General features: G+C 38.7%; 1 protein-coding gene across 4 annotated transcripts in view; it reads right to left on the bottom strand.

Moving 5' to 3' along the window:
- Positions 1 to 21,315, bottom strand: part of TENM1 (teneurin transmembrane protein 1) — a 1,415,133-nt gene that overhangs the window by 604,742 nt on the left and 789,076 nt on the right. For all 4 annotated transcript variants that reach the window (XM_075132522.1, XM_075132521.1, XM_048862940.2 and 1 more), the window contains one exon: positions 9,002 to 9,099. The gene's annotated coding sequence lies outside the window, so the exon portion shown is untranslated. The remainder of the gene's footprint in view (positions 1 to 9,001; positions 9,100 to 21,315) is intronic.

Below are 21,315 nucleotides of genomic sequence, written 5' to 3'. Positions count from 1 at the left end.
ATGCACTGTAAGTTGTAAATTCCTAGTACATTGTAAACAGGATTGTTGTTTACAGCTGTTTAGATCCGCTAAATATCTGTGGATTTGCTTTCTCAGCTATAGCAGGAACTTACTGGTCATAACTCCCTGCCTTGTTCAATAACTTCCAGTAATTATCAGGAAGAAAATGCAATAAATTTATGTAATAGACTGCCCCTTTGCTATAATATACAATCAGAGGCGATCAATGCTTCTTACAATAAGGAGAAGAATTACAACTGTGTTTTATTTTATAGCTTTGGAAACCACCAGAGGGAGTAAAGTTAAACTCTAGTGGTCAAATTCCATAGCTGTAAAACATAGCCCAGGGCTGACATTTTACAAAGGAGCAACACAACAAGGGGTTGTGTACTACTTAGCAGACTGTCTTATTTGTTCACCCATCCAGCAAAATGCAAGGTCCCTATGAATTGGTGCTCATTCACTTTATAGGCTTAGAAAACTGGAAAGCGATATGGTTATTTATTATATTCATCAAGGTTAACCTTTGGCAAAATAATTACAGAAAAGATGATGCAGAGAGCTGATAAAGTATCTACTTCTGTAGTTACCCACAATAGCTTGGGAATTTAGACAGCTATATTTATCATGGTATTAATATATAGTTTTATTATGACTTAAATCAAAGGGCATTTCTGAGGCCTGCCTAGTTATGCTTAAAGTATAATTACATGCTACATATCTTGGAAAGTAAATGAAAGCCTTTTCTTGGTTATTTGTTATAAATTTCTTCTTTGCCTGTGGCTATGTGAAGGCCAGGCCTCTAAAGTGTTTCAAGTATAGTGCACAGTGAATATAAAACAGTCCATTAATTGGGATAATAGGTCCCAGCATATAATTGCATTGCAAAGGTACTATGGATAGCTGCTGAGTGAAATGGTATTTATTCAAGGTTGTTAGTCACCCGTGGATAACTTTATTTGCCCACTGATGCTTAAATAAATGCATCAGCCATCAGTAAGAATATTTATGAAGAAATTTATAACAAAAATCATTATGTCTCAAATTATGAAAGGAAACAGTATATAAAAGTTACTGAAGAGTGATACAATAAAGACATGGCAGGCTGCAGTTTACTTGTTTGTATGTTAGTGGACAGTAAAACACTGTTGAAAGTCAAGGCAAGACAACGGGTTTACATGATTACAGCATTTACCGTTCATTAGGAAATAAATAAATACAACTATATATTTTTAAACGATTCTCCTTGCAATGTGCCACACACCACATTGTGCTTCTGCCATCTCTCAGATAGACACCCTCATCAAGAAACAATCTGTCAACATGATACAGAATTGTGCCATTCCTAAAACTGCGCAAAGCAAAATAATGTCCATAAACAAACACTTGAAAGGAAACTTTTTTATTTTATTTAACCAAATGATTTCTGTTTTAAAATATTCATTGCCTCCCAACATCTAACACCTCACTCCTTTTTTGCCGTGTGTGTGTGTAAACAAAAGTTAGTTATTTAAATGAGGGGAAATGATTTTAAAAACATTTGTTTGACAGAGGAGCATGTGTTTTTCGGAAGGTGTTAATACGTTTATTTTATGCCACTCTTTTGTTGCTGTTCCACATCTACCACAAGTCATTGCACCCTAATGGGTGTATATGTTACTTGGCATAGCATAGGCGCCTAAATAAGGCAAACCAGACTACACACAGAACTCCCTTTGGCGTTGCCTGGAGTTTAGCACAAGCTTGCAAGCTGTTGTATGGCCCCAGTCTCCTTTTACTGCACACATTTCTATGTAATACTATAAACATGCCCTAAGACTAGTAGAGGGGAAAATTGCTATTAAGGGGCTGATTTGCAGATGTGCTGAGCATCCACAGCTCCTGTTAACTTCAAATGGACTTGGTAGTTGCTCAGTGTCTCTGAAAAACATGCCCTCAGTATTTATCCATGTTCACATGTACCTTCTGCTTACAGCTAAATGCTTGTATAATGTACAAGTGATACAAGAGGCAAAAATATGACTTAGTTTACATATAACATAAATGTGTAAGGCCACAGCCAGAAGGGAATATGATGGGGGCATTCCCACTCTGTGGACCTCGTCCTAGCTACCGACTGCAGGTCTGCATAATTCAATGTGTATATTTATGACCAGTTACAAAACACAAAATCTATTTCTTTCTTTTCTTTCTATAAAGTGATTGGATCTTTACAAGTCAAAACACCCAAACTGTCAGTGTGATATAAGAATTTTGGTTGTTTCTTGAGAATTGTCACTGGTATTAACTGGAGAGCTCACTTATACGCAAGTCCGAAACACAGTATTCTATATAAAAGAAATACTTACTGTAATAGTGGTACTTCAAGATGTGATGCAGATGTGTATTCCACGTCGGTATGTGAGCACCCAGGGCACTGGAGCTGGAGATTTTTGCCTAGCAGTACCGGGGGGATGGGGGAGAGGAGGGAGGGAGTGCTTGTACCTCATGGCCATATTCCCTCCCCCAACCCAGCAATATGAGGCAGTGCTGCCCTGACCACCATCAATTCCTTCGCATTGAATGCCTTGAGACTAGACTCCAATGCAGAGGAGACGGAAGTTGGGTCATGGAATACATATCTGCATCACATCTCGAAGAACCATGGTTAAAGTAAGTAGCCATTTCTTCTTCTTCAAGTAGATTCAGCCACTTAGGTGACTCACAAGCAGTATTGATGGGAGATGGGGCTCAGACTCTATATAAATAAGGACTACAGGACCATCTTCCCAAAGTTTGCATTTTCTCTGGACACCTCGGTAATAGCACAATGGTTCGTAATCCTGTGTATCAACAACCATTTGGCAGCCCTGCAAATGTCCAATATTGAGACATCAATTAAAACTGCCATTGTCGCAGCTTCTTCTCTCATAGAATGGACTCACACCCATTGAGGGGGCATAGGTGAAGCTGTTTCGTATGTAGTTGTGATGCAGGCTATTAACCACTTAGAGAGAGTCTGTGAGAAGATTGCCTGTCCCTTCATATGATCTGCATATGAAAACACAGATGAAGGGCTTAGTCCTGTCAGGTAGAAGGTTAGACATCATCCAATGTCTAATGTGTGAAGGCACTGCTCCTCAAGGGGTGAAAGCAGCTTAGGAAAATAACACATGCAAATACCCTGCCTGGTTCAAACGAAACTGAGAGACCACTTTAGACACAAATTTTGGGAGGAACTGCTGCAGACTGTGGAAATGGTACAGCCCGCCCAAGTACTCCTCAATCGACTTCAGTGCTCTGTCGGTACCAAAGTCAGCAGTGGTACAAAGCCACACTGGTGCTGAGGAGGAGGATGGGGAGTGCTGCCACGGTAACATCTGTGGTACAGAATGCAGCAGTGCCAAGAGTTTCCTGCTGCTGAGGAGATCCTTGTGCCAGTTCTGGCACTGGGCTCACTTCCACAGTCTCTGGCAAGGGAACATCAGGATGTGGTGCCAATAGACTCGAAGGATCATCGACTTGGCCAGGCAGTGAGGCTGTGGATGGCAAAGACCTGACTCAAATCAGAGCTTGGGATGGAAAGGCATTGGAGGTTTGCTGCTGCCTCATGTGCCACTGACGTGGACATAGCTGGTGCCAGAATTGCCCTTGTCAGCACTGGACTTAACAGATACCCTGGGGCAAGAACAGGAGTTGATAGTATGGGGTCTCTCGGCATCGCTATGCGGTACTGAGGAGCAGTTGGAAGGACCTGCTCCATTCCATGTGATGGCAGCAGCTGTACCTTTTCTTGAAGAGGAAGCGTCTCCACAAGGCCTGAAGTGGTCATGATTGGTCTTATGAGAACTTTTGTTTGGTGCACTCAGAAGAAAGTGCCTTCTGCGTCTCTTTGGAGAGGTGGCGGCAGTTGCATAGCATGAGCCAGCACCACTCAGTGAGGTTGAGGGTGACCTCTGATTCGACTTTGGTACCTCCTGGCCTGTTTGAGCAGGTGCTGCTTCAGGCGAAGGTCTCTAGCCACTCAGTCTGTTTTGTGAATGGTTTACATATCAACCATTGGTCTTTGATGTGGGCCTCACCTAAGAAGAGTAAGCACCTTGTGTGAAGGTCATTGTTGGGGATAGCCCCCTCCATACGACGGACAATATTTGAACCCTGGTGAGGGCATCTCCAGGAAAAAAACAGTTAACTAAGCTCACTAATACTAACACTAAGTGTATTAACTAACTATATACAACCAGTTTAGAGGATTTTGAGGAATTGTGAGGTTAAGAACCACACAGAGCTCTGACTCCAGCCACAGGAGGTAAGAAGAAACTGAGGAGGTTGCGATGGTGCCGCCCCATATAGCCGGGAGAGAGGCTCTGACCACAAGGCATGAGTGCTGCCCCCCTTACAGATATTGAAGAAAAAATTTTCCAGCTCTCGTGCCCTGGGCATCTACAGCATCAACTGAAAGAACATGGACTGTTTCTTTGCAAAAATGAGTCAACAGAGATGAATAATTAAACAAAACTTCCAGGTATATTTTCTAAAGAATGCAGAGATTATCTATTCACAGAGTTTAGTGGGGAATAAATATTTTGGCAAGAAGGACCCCTGCAACCCTACTGAATGCCTATAATTAGACATAACAAATGTGATATACCAAAGTAAATGTCACTTTGCCTGGAACTAAGATACTTGGCCTACCTGCCCATAAGTATTTTGCCCACTACACATCTATTCCACCCAAAGGAATTTAGATCAGACTTTAGAGCTAGATTAGGTGGGCAAAATAATCCCATCTACCTACATGTCTATAAACACTGCTATGAGGGAAATGGTTTGATGGTAACTCTGCCATCCCTATGCTATTTACTTTAAAAAATGGTAAGTTAAAAAAACAGCTAGAAGAGGATAAAAACACTTCTATAGAAACAAATCAACCACTGAATCAAACAATCCAAACTAGGGAAAAAGCAGGGGAAATTCCGCCCTGAGCCTCATAAAGGGTTATCAGCTATTTCCAACAGAAAAATGATCAACGGAATCTGACCCTGCATACCTTTATGCATGCCATTACCTTTAGAGATGAGTTCTGCCACTGAGTTTAGTGGGACAACTCACATACATCAAGTTAAGTATGTGCATAATTATTTGTAGGATGAGAGCCTTAATCAGCAAGTTCTCTTCCTCAGGTTTCATTTTTGAGGATTTCAGGGAGACATTTACAACAAAAACATCAAATAAATTAATATGACCAGACAATAAATAGAGAGACTGCCCAATTGTCTCCCAAAGACATTCTCATCCCTCTGTCTCTCAAGCAGTAACGTGTAGCCCTTCCACTGAATACCTATACAACTGGAGGCTGAGCAGGGCTTACCCAGGTTTTCATCATAGACCAGAGTGTTACCCTTCACCTTGTTATACATTTCTCAGTGGTCTTCTACTTTATCAGCTTAAATGTATTCCCAATAATTTAGATACTTGCTTTCAAATTAGAGGACCAAAGCTGGGAAATTTGGCCAAACAGTCACTTTATACAGTGATGATACAATAGGTTTGTACTTATATTAGATGTCCATCGGGATAATTTAGTCTTCTTTATTGCTGCTACATGCTAGTCTGGGAATTTTAATGCTGGCTCTAACAATAAATACACACAGTTCTGCTTTCTCTTCCCTATTAACTAATTCAATTTTTATTTAAAACAATGCTTAATTTGTGGGATATTCCTATTCAAGAGCATCACTTAACAATTGTATCCATTACATTTCATATTCTACTTCTCAGCCCATGCACCCAGTCTATCAAGATTACACTGTAAACCCCTACATTCTTCTGCAGGCTAACCACTCTCCCTACTTGAGTATCTTCTGCAATATTTATTATCCTACATGTTGTAACTTTACCTAAATCAATAATTAAAACGTTAAAGAGTAATGGTTCCAATACAGAAAACTAAAGGACTCTACTACTCATCGGATTCCAAAGAACAAAGAACTTCTACAAGAATCTGTTATGTGAAACTTTAGCAAAAGCTTTCTTAAAATCTGGATACATTAAATATCAAATTTTTCCTTTATGAAGATCGAATGTTATTTTATTTTACAAATAATCACATTTGCATGACATGATTTACTCTTTCACAAATCCTTGCTGACTCATACCTTTTAAGTTGTAATTTTCCAAAAGCATCCTTATGCCATCCAAAACCATAATTTCTCTCTCTTTTTTTTTGCTAGCATACTGTAAAATGTTATATTTACAGGTCTAATTTTTAACTTCTTTCTTATAACCTTTCTTTTTAACAACTGTAACTAAAGTCACTGATTTCCAGCTACTTGGTACTCTTGCATCAAAAGATGTTTTAAAAATCATAATGGCACAGCTATTTTATTGTTAAAATCCTATATGAAGTATAGATTTAACTCATCCCTGCCCAGTGCTTTAACTAACTTTATTCTTAATACTTATGAGTTTCAATACTCCAGTATATCCTCATGAATATGCTGTTGTATTGGCAATGCTGTACAAAATTAATGCTGGGATTTGCCTTTGATCTCTACAGGAATCATCATGGAAAACACCATTTATTAATACAGTTATCATGACTATTACTTTGTTTTTGGTAGAGCCCACAATGTACTAGGTGCTGCAGAAACATAAAAGAAAATACGGTTCCAGCTCTGAAGATCTTGCATTCTACAAACCATTCCCTGGCAGTGAAGACATGACAAAATATAGGGAAGTATGGCAATAACTCAGATATCTCAAGATGGTATATTTTGGTAAGTTACACCTTTTTATCACTGAGAACTGTACATGGAAAAACAAATTGCTTACTGTTTGTTGAGGTTAATGCATACTTTCAGCTACAACTGACCATTGGCACAACTACTTCTGGATGTTTCCCTAAACATCTGTTTAAGTCTGAATTTCTATTCTTAAACCATGATTTAACTCACATGTTTATGATTTGCTGCAAAACTTACCTGTTTTCAAAATTCATTTGGCCCTCTGAAAGTCAAGCTACACAGCGAGTAAGTTTGACATACACACTATGAAGATAGGGGAGAACTGGTCTTTATATATTTGGAAGTTAGAAAGAATTCTTTCTTTTCTTTAAAAAAGAATCATTTTCCTTGTTTTTCTCCATTTTCCCCTCAACATCATGCTGCAACGCTGCCTGTCAAACAGCTAAACAAAAAACAATATGGCTCTCTTACTGTTATGAATACAAAGGGAGACATTTCATCAGGAAAAAGAAACCAGGGCAGTTTATATATATTTTTTCTCTCCCCATTATGGTTAGTTTCTTCGAAATGATGGATACCACATACGGTGCACTCATCTTTTCAGTAGGAAGAGTAAGAGTGTCTTATCATAAAATCATTCATAAAAATATTTTGTGCATGGGAAAAAAGTGAAGATAAAGGTTAAAAGCTTTTCTAATTTACTAGTCTAATTTAGTGTACAGCTTATTTGTCTAAAAACTTGGTCCAAAATTTTTAATGGAAGCCAAAACTCAGACATGTGGGTACTAGATACTTAATGGTTTCAGTGTTAAAACAAAAATATACATACAGTATTTGGGGTTTGAGAGCCAACTACATTTAAATGGTGATTTGAAGAGTTACTCTGAAGTTCCATGGTTAATGATGATTAAAAAAAACCCCAAAACCAAAAACACTTTCCCTGTGAATCCACATTATAGTAGTATATCATCCTTTCTATAAAGGATATTTTCAAACATTTAAATCTAAATCTCAATACATAATTATGATTAGTATTATTCATCTTTCATATTAAGGTAACTTCTAGGGACCACAATTATGACTGGGATCCCATCATGCTGGGAATTGTACATAAACACAGGAAGGCATGGGCCCCGACCCCAAAGAGTTTACAATCCAATTTAAGACTAGGTAAAATAAGTGATGATTGCAAATAATCTACAGGAAAAGATAAAAACAAACTTAATAAATTTACAAACTCATTCTTAGAAATCATGCCTGACTTCTATCCTATGAACAGACAGCCTCATTGGTCTATACGTGTAAGTGAACGTGTAACAGACTGAGTTACTGACACCCCTTACCTCTTTGGAGGACTAAGAGAAAGTATGACTATACCTCCTTCTGACTGTTCAGTACGTTTTTTATTTTTTAAAACCTCCTCCACTTTTTGCAAGTATACATCTGCAAGACTCATCAGTAACTGACCTCAACATGTGTTGGGCAAATCACGCCAGCAACAAAAAACTTCCGTCAAAGTTTCGGGTGTGTCCAATCGGAGCGTTTACCCATTTGTTTACAATTTTCACATTCAGTGTTCTATGACAGAGTTTCGCTCTTGATAATGCAAGTCCTCTTCATACCACTTGAGACCTGATAGCTACAGAAAAAGCCTTTATTCTCTGGGGCATTTAGTTAAATATGTACCCTAACAGACCGTACAGAATCCAATAAATACATGTGCCATATTTTCAACTCTCTTCGTGTCGTTGGGGTTGCCACTGTGTAAATGAGGAATAATTTGGTCCAAAATGTTTAATTTTCATACCAAAAATAGTAAAATTCAAGAAAAGATTCAGTGCAAACTAATATGTCCGCTACTATACTACTTCTCCCTGTCCTGCGCCAAGGATCATCGTCAAGGCTTATTGCAAGTACAAAAGGTATATATACTGATTCTGACTCATACAGATGTTCATACATAATTCCCACTGGCATGAAAGGGAGTTACTTGCATTAATACATCCAACAAGACGGCAATATTCCTATGTCTATCTCTTTCTTGGATCCAACAAAGCTATGCATTAAAATCAATGAATATAATACATTTCAATTTGAAAATCAATTACAGCGAGGAATTTCAACTTGTGGTTTGTGACCCTCATGGGGGTCAGGACAACCCTGCACTTCCCATATTGCTCAATGCCATGGGGGTCTGGGATAGATGGGAAGGTGTCCCTTATATGAAAAGGTTTAAAACCCAACTCTAGGGTACGTATAGGTGAATATAAAGGTACCTCAATGTATTCGATTCAGAAACTTCTGTTCACTTAAAGATGATTAACAATCATTCAGAACATCTTCAGGAAGTCAATGGCATCTCTCTTGAGGGACCCTGCAAATAATAAAATTATGTTTGTGATCTTGGGATTGAATGGGTTTTATTCCTTAATATATATTTAATGTCATTTGATAATTGAGCACTTGTTGATTTCACCAGTAATGATGGACTCAAAGTATCCTTGTGATTTCTTTCATATTTCGTAAGACAAACTAAAAAAGTATTATTGTTACAGGCAAGTCTGGATGCATACTTGCCTGTATCGCATGAAATCACAAAGGAATTCCACTAAAGGGAACTAGCAGAGGGAACTAATACAGATTAATCACACATCAGTAGAAGGTAGTAGCACACAAAGGCACATCCTACAGCATAAACATCAGTGCTCAGGTTAATGTACCACATAAATCAAGCAGCTTTATTTAGAAGTAACAGACGTGTAAGTCAACAGGATTCCAGATCATGCCAAGAGAGAGACAGACAGACAGGACTCTCCTTCTCTCAAAAGAAGCAACAAGACGTAAAGTCAAGGGGTCCAATAGCTGTTGTAACATATTCATGGCATAAAGGGACTACTAAGGGTACAGAACTGGCCTCCAGGGAACATCCCATGTAATTCTCAGATGGTGCAGAGAATGGAGAGGGCACGGCTGGTGTGCATTGCACTAAGACTATTCTCTGCCTGCGTAAAGCAGTAAGAGGGCCGTTGCAGCCAGAGCATAAATTAGAGCACCCTAAATCTGTATAGAGGCCTGGAATGTCTGAGAACACAAAGAACATACAGACTGCTTTAAGCCACCTTTCTGTATCCCTCCACAGATGAATGAAGTAGCAGATAATTGGGGTCAAGAACTTTAGCTACACATACAGAAAGAGTTCAAAAGGCAGAAACAGAATTTAAAGTCAAGAACTTTAGCACAAACCTCCAGGAAACCTTGTTCCTTACAATAATCATCTTCCTTATGACTATCTGTTCTTTTGTTATGGATAGTACTCTACTGAGTTTCAAATAGGGAAGTGTGTGAAATTGACTTCTAATCTTTGGATGTGTGAAGTGACCCATTTTTTCAGGATAATTACATACAACTAAGTTGGTGTAACAGAGAGCACAACAGAGATGGTGAACAGTGCATTACATCTCAGTATCCTACTCTGAGCATAATATGAAAGCCTATTTTAAGGAACAGTGTAAGAGTCATGAAAGGAATAACAGATTTTTCTAGTAGGAATATTTTCTAGTAGGAATGCAAGCAAGCAATGGAATCCCTGTTCACTTTCTCTAGTTTAAATGTTTAACTGTACAATTGTACCTCCTAGATTAAAGAATGCCATGAATTTGTTTAAATTCTACAAATGGAGTATCTACCTACTGTCCCTCTTATGAGTTTAGGCTAGAAATAAATCTATATAATACACTCTAGAAGAAGTCAGTAAAACATGTATACACAAGCCAGTAGAGAAGTAACTTTGATGAGGATTGATGGAAGGAAGCTTGTTTTCCATATAGATAAAAAGAAAGGGAATGAAGGGTTCGACCCTGCCCTCAGATACATGGGCATGATGTAAACACGATACAGGACTTTAACAAAGAAAATTAATGTTTTATTTCTGGGTTTTGTGTTTTGTAAGAAAAAACTCAAGATATTCAGAATTTTCAAGTTAAGTAGGAGTATTGAGCTCTAACTTTGAAGGCTCTTACAAAAATCAGTATATTGACAGGAGTAAAAACAGCTCTCTCTGCATAGCAGGTAAAGTCACAAATCATCAACAGTCAGGCCAAAAAAGCAAAAAGAGAGTTGGATCTGGAAAGGTATTAGTAGAAAAAACAGTGCCTCTTCAATCCATGAATAACTCCAATGAGATTTTTATCAATGGTGGAAAGTACAGACCAGAATTCTGTCCACTGGTAGGACAGTAGAATTTTCAAAAGCGCTCAGTGTTGGCCTTACTCTCCTTCCACTGACATATTAGTGGGAAAAGAGTGCAGAGCACTTGTCACTCAGAACTGACAGTGTTACTGTAGGAAAAAAAAGTGATGGCTCAGAACTATGTGGTTGAAACCCAGGTATAACTTAGGCCCGATATTTCCTTTAGGGAAGTAATACATATTTTATATACATCTGTCAAATATCAGAATTATAAGGATGAACCAAACATTGCAAGGTTCTTCTGTGAAGACATTTTTCCTCTGTAATATTTAGCATGACAATCTAAAATAGAATTTGACACTCTGCTTCTATTAGACAGGTATAACCATTGACCCAAGAAAAACTAAAAGATCAAAATAGTAAATTCCAGTCTAAAATAAGGGCAGAAAATTATGCATTTCTGTTCCGTTACATATAATTAAATGAAAAGAGGTTCATTTTGTTTTGTTGTTTTAATAAAAGAGAAACAAACATGATTCTGACATAAATGATGGTAAATAATTTACTATAAATATTTTTCAGTTGTCATAGGAAACACTTTGGGGCTTGATTCTGTTCTCGTTTGCCCCATTGTAACTCCACTGAGTCAATGAAGTTACTCCTAATTTACAGGTTTCAGAGTAGCAGCCGTGTTAGTCTGTATTCAGAAAAAGAAAAGGAGTACTTGTGGCACCTTAGAGACTATTAAAAATTAGTATCCTTTTTCTTTTGTAGAGAAGGAAAGTGTGTGTCTCTAAGGTGCCACAAGTACTCCTTTTCTTTTTCCTAATTTACACTGGCAAGATCAGAATCAAGCCCTATATTACTACTGACAGGGGTAAAACAGACTGTATTGATTGCTTACAGTTTTCAGCTTGTATGCCTATATATTACAGGGCCAGATTCTGACCTCAAATACATCCCATTCATGCTCATTATCTTGAATGGGAATGCATACAATTCAAATAAGGGCAGAATTTGGACCACAATTATTTACAGGTATTTATATGGCCCTCATTAGCACAGCATCTGTGCACCTGTGAGATAAGGAAGTATTATATCCCTGTTTTATGGATGAGGAACTGAGGCACAGTATGGCCATGTGGCTTGGCTAAGCTCATACAAGTCTGTGGCAGACAAGCCCCTTGAGAGAAATCTGGGGCCCCAGTACATTGCTTCCTGGGCCCCCACCTCTTCCCAGTTCACTCCAATTTCACCCCAGTTACAGACATTTTGCCCTGCCCTTGAGCTTGAGGACCTAGCACAACTGTTCTCCCCACCTTGTCAGCCTCGGTGGCTGAACAGGGACTTGAACCCAAATCTCTTATGTCCTAAACTAGCACCCTAATCACTTGGAAAGCCTTCCTCTATCACTCAGATTAAAAAACCCAAGTGTAGATAGAACAGGGACTAGGTCAAACAAGCTTAAGGAAACTGAGGGAGGCAACAATTGCATCAATCAGAAAGTCATGTGTAAATTGACAGCTTGAAACCTTGAACAGTTATTTTTACTGAAGAACAAACCATGTGGCACATGATGTTGACTGAAGAATCTGTGAGAATATCATGCACCTCTGCTTGAACCCAAAAGGAGCATGTTTTTACTTTTGAAGTTGCGAGGCTAATTCCTGCTTGAATTACTCATGGGAAGCTTCCCAGCAAAGACTTCTCACATGACTAAGGTGCATAGAATCTGGCTCATCACCCTATTAAGCCATTCCTAATTCACCGTTTTTGAGAATGTACTACCCCGGGAATTGTGAGACAATGGCTTTCTCCCCAGCCTGGGGAATTAAAAGCCACACCAAACGAGTCTTTGGCCCTTGGTTCTGGGCTCCACTTATTGCCCAAATGAGCATAAACTCATAAACAGAAAACCCTAGATGGGGTTTTCGACTCAGCCAAAATATCCAAGGCCTCTCACCTGGAATCTTCCTTCCTCAGGGACTACTGAAGGAAACTGTCACTATTTGAATAATTCGCTGGCTTTTATAATCACTTATTTTCCTCCCACCTGGGTCTGACAATTGATGATAGCTGGCTGGCCAGAGGCATCTGGCCCTTAATGCAGCAGGCCACCCTGTTACAGGAATGCGTATCAAAGCCTGCTGTCCAAGTGAATATGGTGCACACCAGTAAACCATCATAGAAATGGTTCAAAACTACAACTTTTGGGTCTAGTTTTCTAACCCCTCATTGTTCAAAGGTGACTGGGGTTGGGCCCATGTTGAGTTTTAAAACTATGACTGTCTTCTGTGGAATCCAGTCACAAATACAGAACTGCCAGTGAGTTTCTATTATACTTCTGGATGAGAGGGGATAAAAAGACTTTAAAAAACCAAGAAAACAATCCTTGTCTTGAGAACAAGGATAAAATGCTTTTTATAGTTCATGCCTTTAGAACAAGAACAATATGTTTCTCCGGAAAGAAAAGTTTTATTGCTTTTTTCCAGAGGTGATAACTCAAAAGCTTCATAAAATTGTTGATATTATTCAAATAAATCAAATAATATATCAGTTCAACAGCAAGTCACCCTGGGACAGGTTGACACCTCCTACACATAAAATTGCAAGAAAGTGCCAAGGGGATTTCCGCGGCAGAGTTTTTTTCGGAAGACTCTCCTCCACTGGTTGATAGGGTGTGAAAGCTCCCAACCCCATAAATCCAGGGGATTCACATCAAAGAAAGCCACAAAGTCTGTACAGGAAGCGGACACGGCCATGAGTGCAAGGGACGGGGTAGATGACCTCTTGAGGTCCCTCCCAGTTCTACGATGCTATCATTCTACAGGAAGAGCAGTCCTGCTTGCCTCCCCCAGCTCTCCTGGAAACACGCTGCTATTGTTTGAATGACTTGCAGGTGCTCAGTAACAGCAGTAGAGAGAATGCTGAAGGAGTTAATGTTGCTGCAAGTGGCATTGACTCATGACAGGATTTCTTCATGGAAATCCCGAGGCTGAGCAGAGAAATGTGCCATGGGAGTCGCCGAGTTGCTGCTCCCGTTCCCTCACCACCCTGACTGGTTCAAATAAATCTGGAGCAAAATCATTAGCCTGGAATTCCATTTGCAAAGTCCAAGATTTGGGATGTGGTCTTCTCTCAATCAGCCTTCTTAAACTGCTCTGCCATGCCAGATGAGGGAGGGAGATCTTGGTTCCACAGAATGGGCACTAATAGCAAATGTATCCAGAACAAGACTGCTGCGCATAATTTCCCCAAAGGGCTCAGGTTATCTACAGAGCTTTCAGCCAGTATCAGGCAGCTTGTGTACCTGCTTGAGGCAGTACAGGATACATGAGCAGTAAAAAATCCAATTATGTCAACCTGTCCTTAGTGGATGTGGCTCTCACACAGGATCTGGCTGCAGGTTTGGCAGCATTGATTGAATTAACTCTGCCTCCCATCAGAATACCACTGGGACTCCCATGCAGAGCATCCACTGAGGGGCTTCTGTAAGACTACAGGAAAAGGGTGATATCATCCAGGAGGTCACATACCCATCTTCCTTTTACTCCCCAAGAGGAAGTTCCACCCATGTTTGTCCCCCCTCAATTCCCGTAAGCAAATCCATGACAATGGAAACTCTCCATCAATTCATATAAACATTCAAAACATTTTCATTCAAAACAACTTTTTACTATTGCAGTGCATGTAATTAAAAATCTTTTATTAGTCACATTTATTAGCCAATATCATGTATATACCATAAGTTCTGTTTGAGTCAGGAGTTATTATCCTATAGAATTCTAAGATATATTCGCTGATGCTGTTCTTCTCTTATTTCAGATACATTTTCTGAACCCAACAAGCAAAGATACAGATCTTGATAGCTAAAGAAAATTCAAGGATGCTACCCTGTTTTGCTGTATTTTTTTTCTCCTCGAGAGTTTTATTTGTGTGCTCTCTCAAAAAATCCATCTACATGGATGAACAAAACTTGACATTTATATAATTAAGCAAATATGTTATGTTGTCAGGCAACAACACATCCCTGATAATTATGAATGTATAATCATACCTTTGTTCATGTACCTAAAGGTACATGGGATATATAAGTGGGCCCAGATCCTTGGATCTAGTCGAGGAGTGCATGGCACAACTTAGGAGGGGGGAATACAATAATGTCTTTAAGCTCCCGTGATCCTGGGCCATCTGTGAATTAGGCCAGGCTGTTGGTTGAAATCAAAGCAATGTGAGAGGCCCTCCATTGATGCAGGCTACCAATAGCCCAATAAAATAGTTGGGAATTATCAAGCGGCAGTGAAGTTCCAGCCACTTCCCTATACTGGCTACCAGTCGATGGTGGTGTAGAACCAATACACCACTGGATCCCACTACAATAGGTTATGCTACTGTTGCCAGGAATGCTGATGTGTGAGCTACTCTCCACTGGCAATGCAACATGAAGTCATCACAGCACATATCAGAATCAGGGCCAGAATATTTAAGAGCATGTTTATAATATTAACATATCTATATTATCTGATTTATACTGATAGATCTGTATATAAAAACACAATATATAGTGTATTTTCCAAGAAATACAGTAATACTCTGGTTTAAGTAATACAATAATTACACCAACACAAACTATGTTAATAGAACATTATTAAGGTCACAAAGTCAAGTAGTCAAAAGTTAGGAAATGCTAGAATTAATGCTGCCTGAATAGTCTTAGTTTGGCTTCCTAGTGTACTTTGACAGACTCTTTAAATACTGGATCATATCCTGTTTTTTCATCGGACCTCTCATTTATTCAGTTCACATAATGGACCGTGCTCACTTAATGAGCGGGTATTTAGTATTTTGTTTTATCCTCATTGCTCAATGTGGCCTCGTGGCTAATTTACTGCATAATATTGTTAGTTAATACATATATATTAGGCTTAGTATACACTACATTAATAGATATTATGTGCATGGTATTAATGATATATAATATATATGATTATATATATCATTCTATATAGTTATACATATATATATAGTTGTTATATATATAGTTACATATATATATAATATTCATTTACATTAACTGAATATATTTAACCCAGAATTTTGTTCACTCATGTCAAGCATCCAACAACACTTCTCAAAGTGGAAGTTATCTTTAGCATTAGAAAATAGGAAACTTATCAAAGCGAAGATGCATGAATATTTTGTATGAAGTACAGTTAGGGAATACATGTTCCCATTGGCTCCCAAGTCCTAATCTCCCTCCGTGTGCTCCTTAACCAATATTAGTATCTCACTAACCCATCCAGCTTCTTGTCCCAGCTAGTTCCAGTTTTCTCCCCACATCCTGACTCCTTGTCAGATCTCCCCTCCTCTGCCACATGGAAAATTTCATCTCATATGCATGAAAAGCATATTATAGCATAACATTATGCACTCTAAGCTGCTATTTTTCATACTTCTTTAGGATTTTAGCCATGTGACTTTCACTGAAGTTACTGGGAGCTCTGTGATTAAATCCTGGTGAAAGTCTTTGAAAACATAGAGCTAAGCATTTTATTCTGTCATTTGTGTTTATGCATATATATCCTTTGGTTCTCAGTGGATCTTTGTGTTAGAATAAGTATGTACTCTACACATTATTCTGATCTTTTAATGTCAAAAATTCACAGGCAAAATCTGATTTGCAGATGGCATTTGAGCAGATGCATAAAAGGCAGGGTATTTCAAATGTGATCATGGAGATTAACTTTTATATAACCACATAAGATGAAGGGCCAAATTTCACACTCAAACAGCAGTTTAAACCAAGGTGTGACTTCACTAGAGTTAGGGAGGATTTACGTTGGTATAAGTGGCTGTGGAATGCCACCCAAATGTTTGCAATACCTTATGTAGGGGAGGAGAACCACACGTAGAGCAAATTCAATTTTATTTTATTTTTTATATGCATTCTTGTATTACTCTTAGGCTGTGTAGAATGAGTTACCATCCATGAAGGATTGAATCCAGTCATGTTGAATATATATGTGTGATGATGTCAGCAACATGTACTATGGACACTATCCAGAAACATGATAAAAAATTTCACTATAGAAAAGGAAATCAAACAAGGCCACTCTCAGAGCTATAGTTACCCACTACTAATATTTTAGTTCAGTCAGGGTTGGCACACTGCATTTATGCCTTCCTATCACATCATGGACTGAGGAGAGTAACATCGTAGACAGTCCAGAACACTTCGACTTGCCTTAACGCTTAAAAAAAGTTAAAAATTGGCTAAGAACAATTACTGTATTGTTTATATTTCTGAAAGAAGCAGGAAAAAAAAACCCTAAGGAAAAATGATTGATATCATCCCCCATGACAGCACCTATGTCCCTTAAAGTGCGTGTGTGTGTGTGTGTGTGTGTGGGGGAGCTAGAAGTAATAGGAGGAAATGAGAGGGAGGAGAGAGACCTCTAGAGGAATTCTGACTAAGAATTGGCTGATTGGAGGAGAATGCATGTTGACATTGATTGAACTAAAATAAAGTCATGGATGATTGTGGCCTGGGGAAGATGACTAGGTTTAGGAACTAACATCCTCCAGATCATTCACTCCATCTTGTACCTTGTTTACTGTTTGAGTACTGAATGGGAGTTTTGCTACTGATTTCAAGTAGAATGAGAGCTAGCCTTTCAAAATGGACCCCCAAAAGAACCATTATACAGACCTGGATTTGTATCTAAAATTTGTGGCTTGAGCCCATCTCCATTTCTATTACTAGAATTGTTTTAAAGTTAGAAGATATAATTTATGAAATTCAGGGCCCAATTCTGATCTCACTTACACCAGGTATATTCCAGCATAACTGCACTGATTTAAAGTGAAGTTATTCCTGATGTGCACCGGTGTAAATGAAAGCAGAATCAGACCTTCAGTCTTCAAGCACTGAATGAATTTACACATCAGCCTTGACCTCTGAGTTACTGAAGAATCCTACTCCATATCATTGGATAGATCTGCTGTTTCTGGAATAACTTTCTTTTAACATTTTCTTTATGCAGCAACCTGTCAAAGTTTGCATAGGCTCTCTTTTAAACAACTGCATTAATGCAAATGTTTTTGAGAAGACCATTTAGAAATAGTAAAAGCAAGTCTTTTACTGCTTTTATGCAATCTACCTTTACTGTAAGGGTTTTTGAGTAAATGAGAAGTTGAATCTTTCAGAAGAACTTGTATGTACGTAAAGAGATATTAATTAATTTCACAAATATCAACACAACTGAAGAGGAATTTTGAAATAAGAAAGTTTCCTGTGAAAACTGCTTAATTAATTGGGACCATATTATGAGGGAGTTATGCTTGTACAAGCCTTTGACTTCATTGGGTTGCACAGATGAAGAATTTTGTCCATTGAAAGGACAAAAGATAAACAACATATCTATCCATTATCCACCTGGCCATTTTTCAAAATCTCTTGTATGTTTTTTTTTCTATTCAATGGACAAAATCTGAGATTTTCACATGCAAAGTAGCTAAATTATTTTCTATGATTATTTTAATACCAATATTAATGCACATGAATGTAAGCTATTTAACTGAAAGAACAGTACATTGACTGAAGTAATTCTTTTTCTCTTCACTTTATATTATTATTTTTGTCTTTTGCTATAGGAAAGACATCATCAAGAAAAGTCCACTCTCCTGATAGGTTAGCGAATATGCTCAAACAATAAATAATAAATAAGTAGTATTTATATAGCACTTTATGTTTTTCAAAGTGCTGAACAAATATTAAATATTCAATCCTTCCTATACCCCTATGACAGAAGCAAGCAAAGATTATTAAGGAAGCCAAGAGACAGAGAGATTATGTTATTTGTCAAAAAACAAATCAGGAATGGAGTTAGGATTGGTCCTCAAAAGTTCTTAAGCCTAAGGTTTGTAGTCTGTCCACTAGATCACATTGTTTCTCATTCTCCTGGGTCATTGTGCTTCTCACCTTCCATTGGTCCTCTTCTTCCAGCAAGCACTTAGGAGTTAATACCATTAGCCTCAGTGCACCTTGAAGCAATGCTGACTCTCCTCTTTCACTTCCAGGTTATTAATAATAAACCACTTTCGTGTGTGGCACCCATGTGAGCAACTATGCTCTTTGTTCTTACCTGCCCTACAGCTTCACTCCCCCCTCCATTTCCCTTTCACATCTTTCCCTAAAAGTCCCTTCTTCTCCCGCATTTCCGCCATGGGAATTATCTTTTAAAATTGTTTCTCTCTTTTTTCCTGTTCTGCCTATATCTAAACAACATATTTACAGTATTGCCAGCCTCCTGATATAGCATTACCTCAATACGTAGCTATTCCATTTATTTACCATCACTTTCCTTTCCCTTTGTAAGTTTTCTTCTATTTAATGCAATTATACTTTCCCCAAACTAGAAAGCCATTAAACACTGTTTTCCTATTTTCTATTTCTTATTAATAATTTTCAAAACTACAGCTATCCATAACTAACATTCTGCTGCAGGATTTGTTTAGTTCTCCATAAATGTCTATATACTGAGGGATATTTCTTTGAGGCACTGTAAAACTACATTAACTTCTAGGGAATTGCACAGGTGTAACTGAGAGCAAACTTTTAGACTTTAGGGATGCTGAAAGCCAGAGTGGAGTAGTTTATGGCAGATCTAGCTTAATAACAGATAGCATTATAGCAGATCATCACTGTTTCTCATTTTATGTATCCATGGCAATTAATATCACAGCTATCAAATAAAATTGGTCTGGATAAATCACTTTTCACCCAATCAGTAATTATAGGGGAATGCGCATGCTGTTCCAGTTATAAGTCTGTCAGTATATCCTCCTACATAAGAAGAGGTTACTCACCCTGTGCAGTAACTGTAGTTCTTTGAAATGTGTCCCCCTATGGGTACTCGGCTCTTGGTGCACACATGAGCCCCATGTGCCCTTGATTGGAGGTTTACATTAGCTGCACTGAGGCTATATCAGGCTGTATGGGTGAAATGCCCCCTCATTTCCTTTTGCACTGCCGAGTCTCAGAGGAAACTCTGAAGCAGAGGGGAAGGAGGGCATGTAGAGGAACACCCATCCTGATAATCCTCAGTTACTGCACCAGGTGAGTAATGTCTTCTTATTCTTTGAGTAGTGTCCCTACGAGTGCTCCACTCTTGGTGACTCCCGAGCTATATACCCAGTAAGAAGGGGGCAGATTTGGAATGAACTCCATCACAGAAGAGAGAAATGCACTGCCAACTGTAGCATCAAATCTGGAAGCATCAACTAGGGCATAGGTCTAGAGAAGGTATGTATGGAAGACCATGTGGCAGCTCTGCAGATTTCTGAAATGAGAACATTTCTAAGGAGAGCCATGGACGTAGATTGCGGTCTAGTCAAGTGCGCCCAAAGGCTGCTAGGGAGTTGGATGTCGACAGTCTAGTAGCAAGCTATAAGACATTCGGAAATCCATTTTGAGAGTCTCTGGATAGAAATGGTGGAACTCTTTGAATTGTCTGCAATTGAAACAAATGGGCTGTTGGATTTACGAAATGGCTTAGTTCCAGATAGAAGGATAACAGCCTCCTGACATCTAGAGCATCAAGAACAGTCTCCTGGTTAGAAATATAGGGTTTTGGAAAGAAAACTGGCAGGCATATGGTCTTATTCAGGTGAAATTTGGAAGTTACTTTAGGGAGAAACCTGAGATGCAGCTGTAAGGACACCTTATCTTTGTGCAGTATTGTGAAAGGAAGGTCTGCCATTAAGGTCCCAATCTTTCCAACTCTGTGGGCTGAGGTAATCACCATGAGGAAGACTGTTTTCCCTGATAAATTCAGTAAGGAGCAGGTGGCCATTGGTTCAAACAGGGGTGTTATGACGCTTTTGAGTACCAAGTTCATGTCCCAAGCAGGAGTAGGGACCATTATCTACAGGAAGAAATTCCCCAAACCTTTCATGAATATCATGGTTGTGGGGTGAGCAAATAGAGAAAACCCCTCAATAGTAATATGAAAAACTGTTAGGGCTGCCTGATGAACTTTGATAAAATTAAGGAACAAACCTGATTTCTTATTTGTTATTTCTTAACCTGTAGCAGGTACTCCAGAACAAGTAGAAGTAGGGCAGATTCAGGAGCAGCATTATGAAGTTCACAACAATAGCCAAATCTTGTCCACTTTTGAAGACAAGGAGTAGTGTTAATGGCGTTGCACTGAGTGCAATGGGACTGCTCATGTGAGTAAAGCACCTTCAGTGTGCGGTTTTGAAGTATTTGGCCTTAAACTGAATAGCCAGTCTCAGCATCTCGGTAGAGCAGCAACTTTAAAAAACCGTTAAAACGATTATACTGTTTAAGTTATTCATTTGCTTAAAGAAAACAGAAGTTTACTGATTTACAACCCTT

This window comes from Caretta caretta, chromosome 9 (assembly GCF_965140235.1).
Source record: "Caretta caretta isolate rCarCar2 chromosome 9, rCarCar1.hap1, whole genome shotgun sequence".
In the NCBI taxonomy this organism is placed as follows: domain Eukaryota; kingdom Metazoa; phylum Chordata; order Testudines; family Cheloniidae; genus Caretta; species Caretta caretta.
This window is presented reverse-complemented; position numbering and strand designations above follow the sequence as displayed.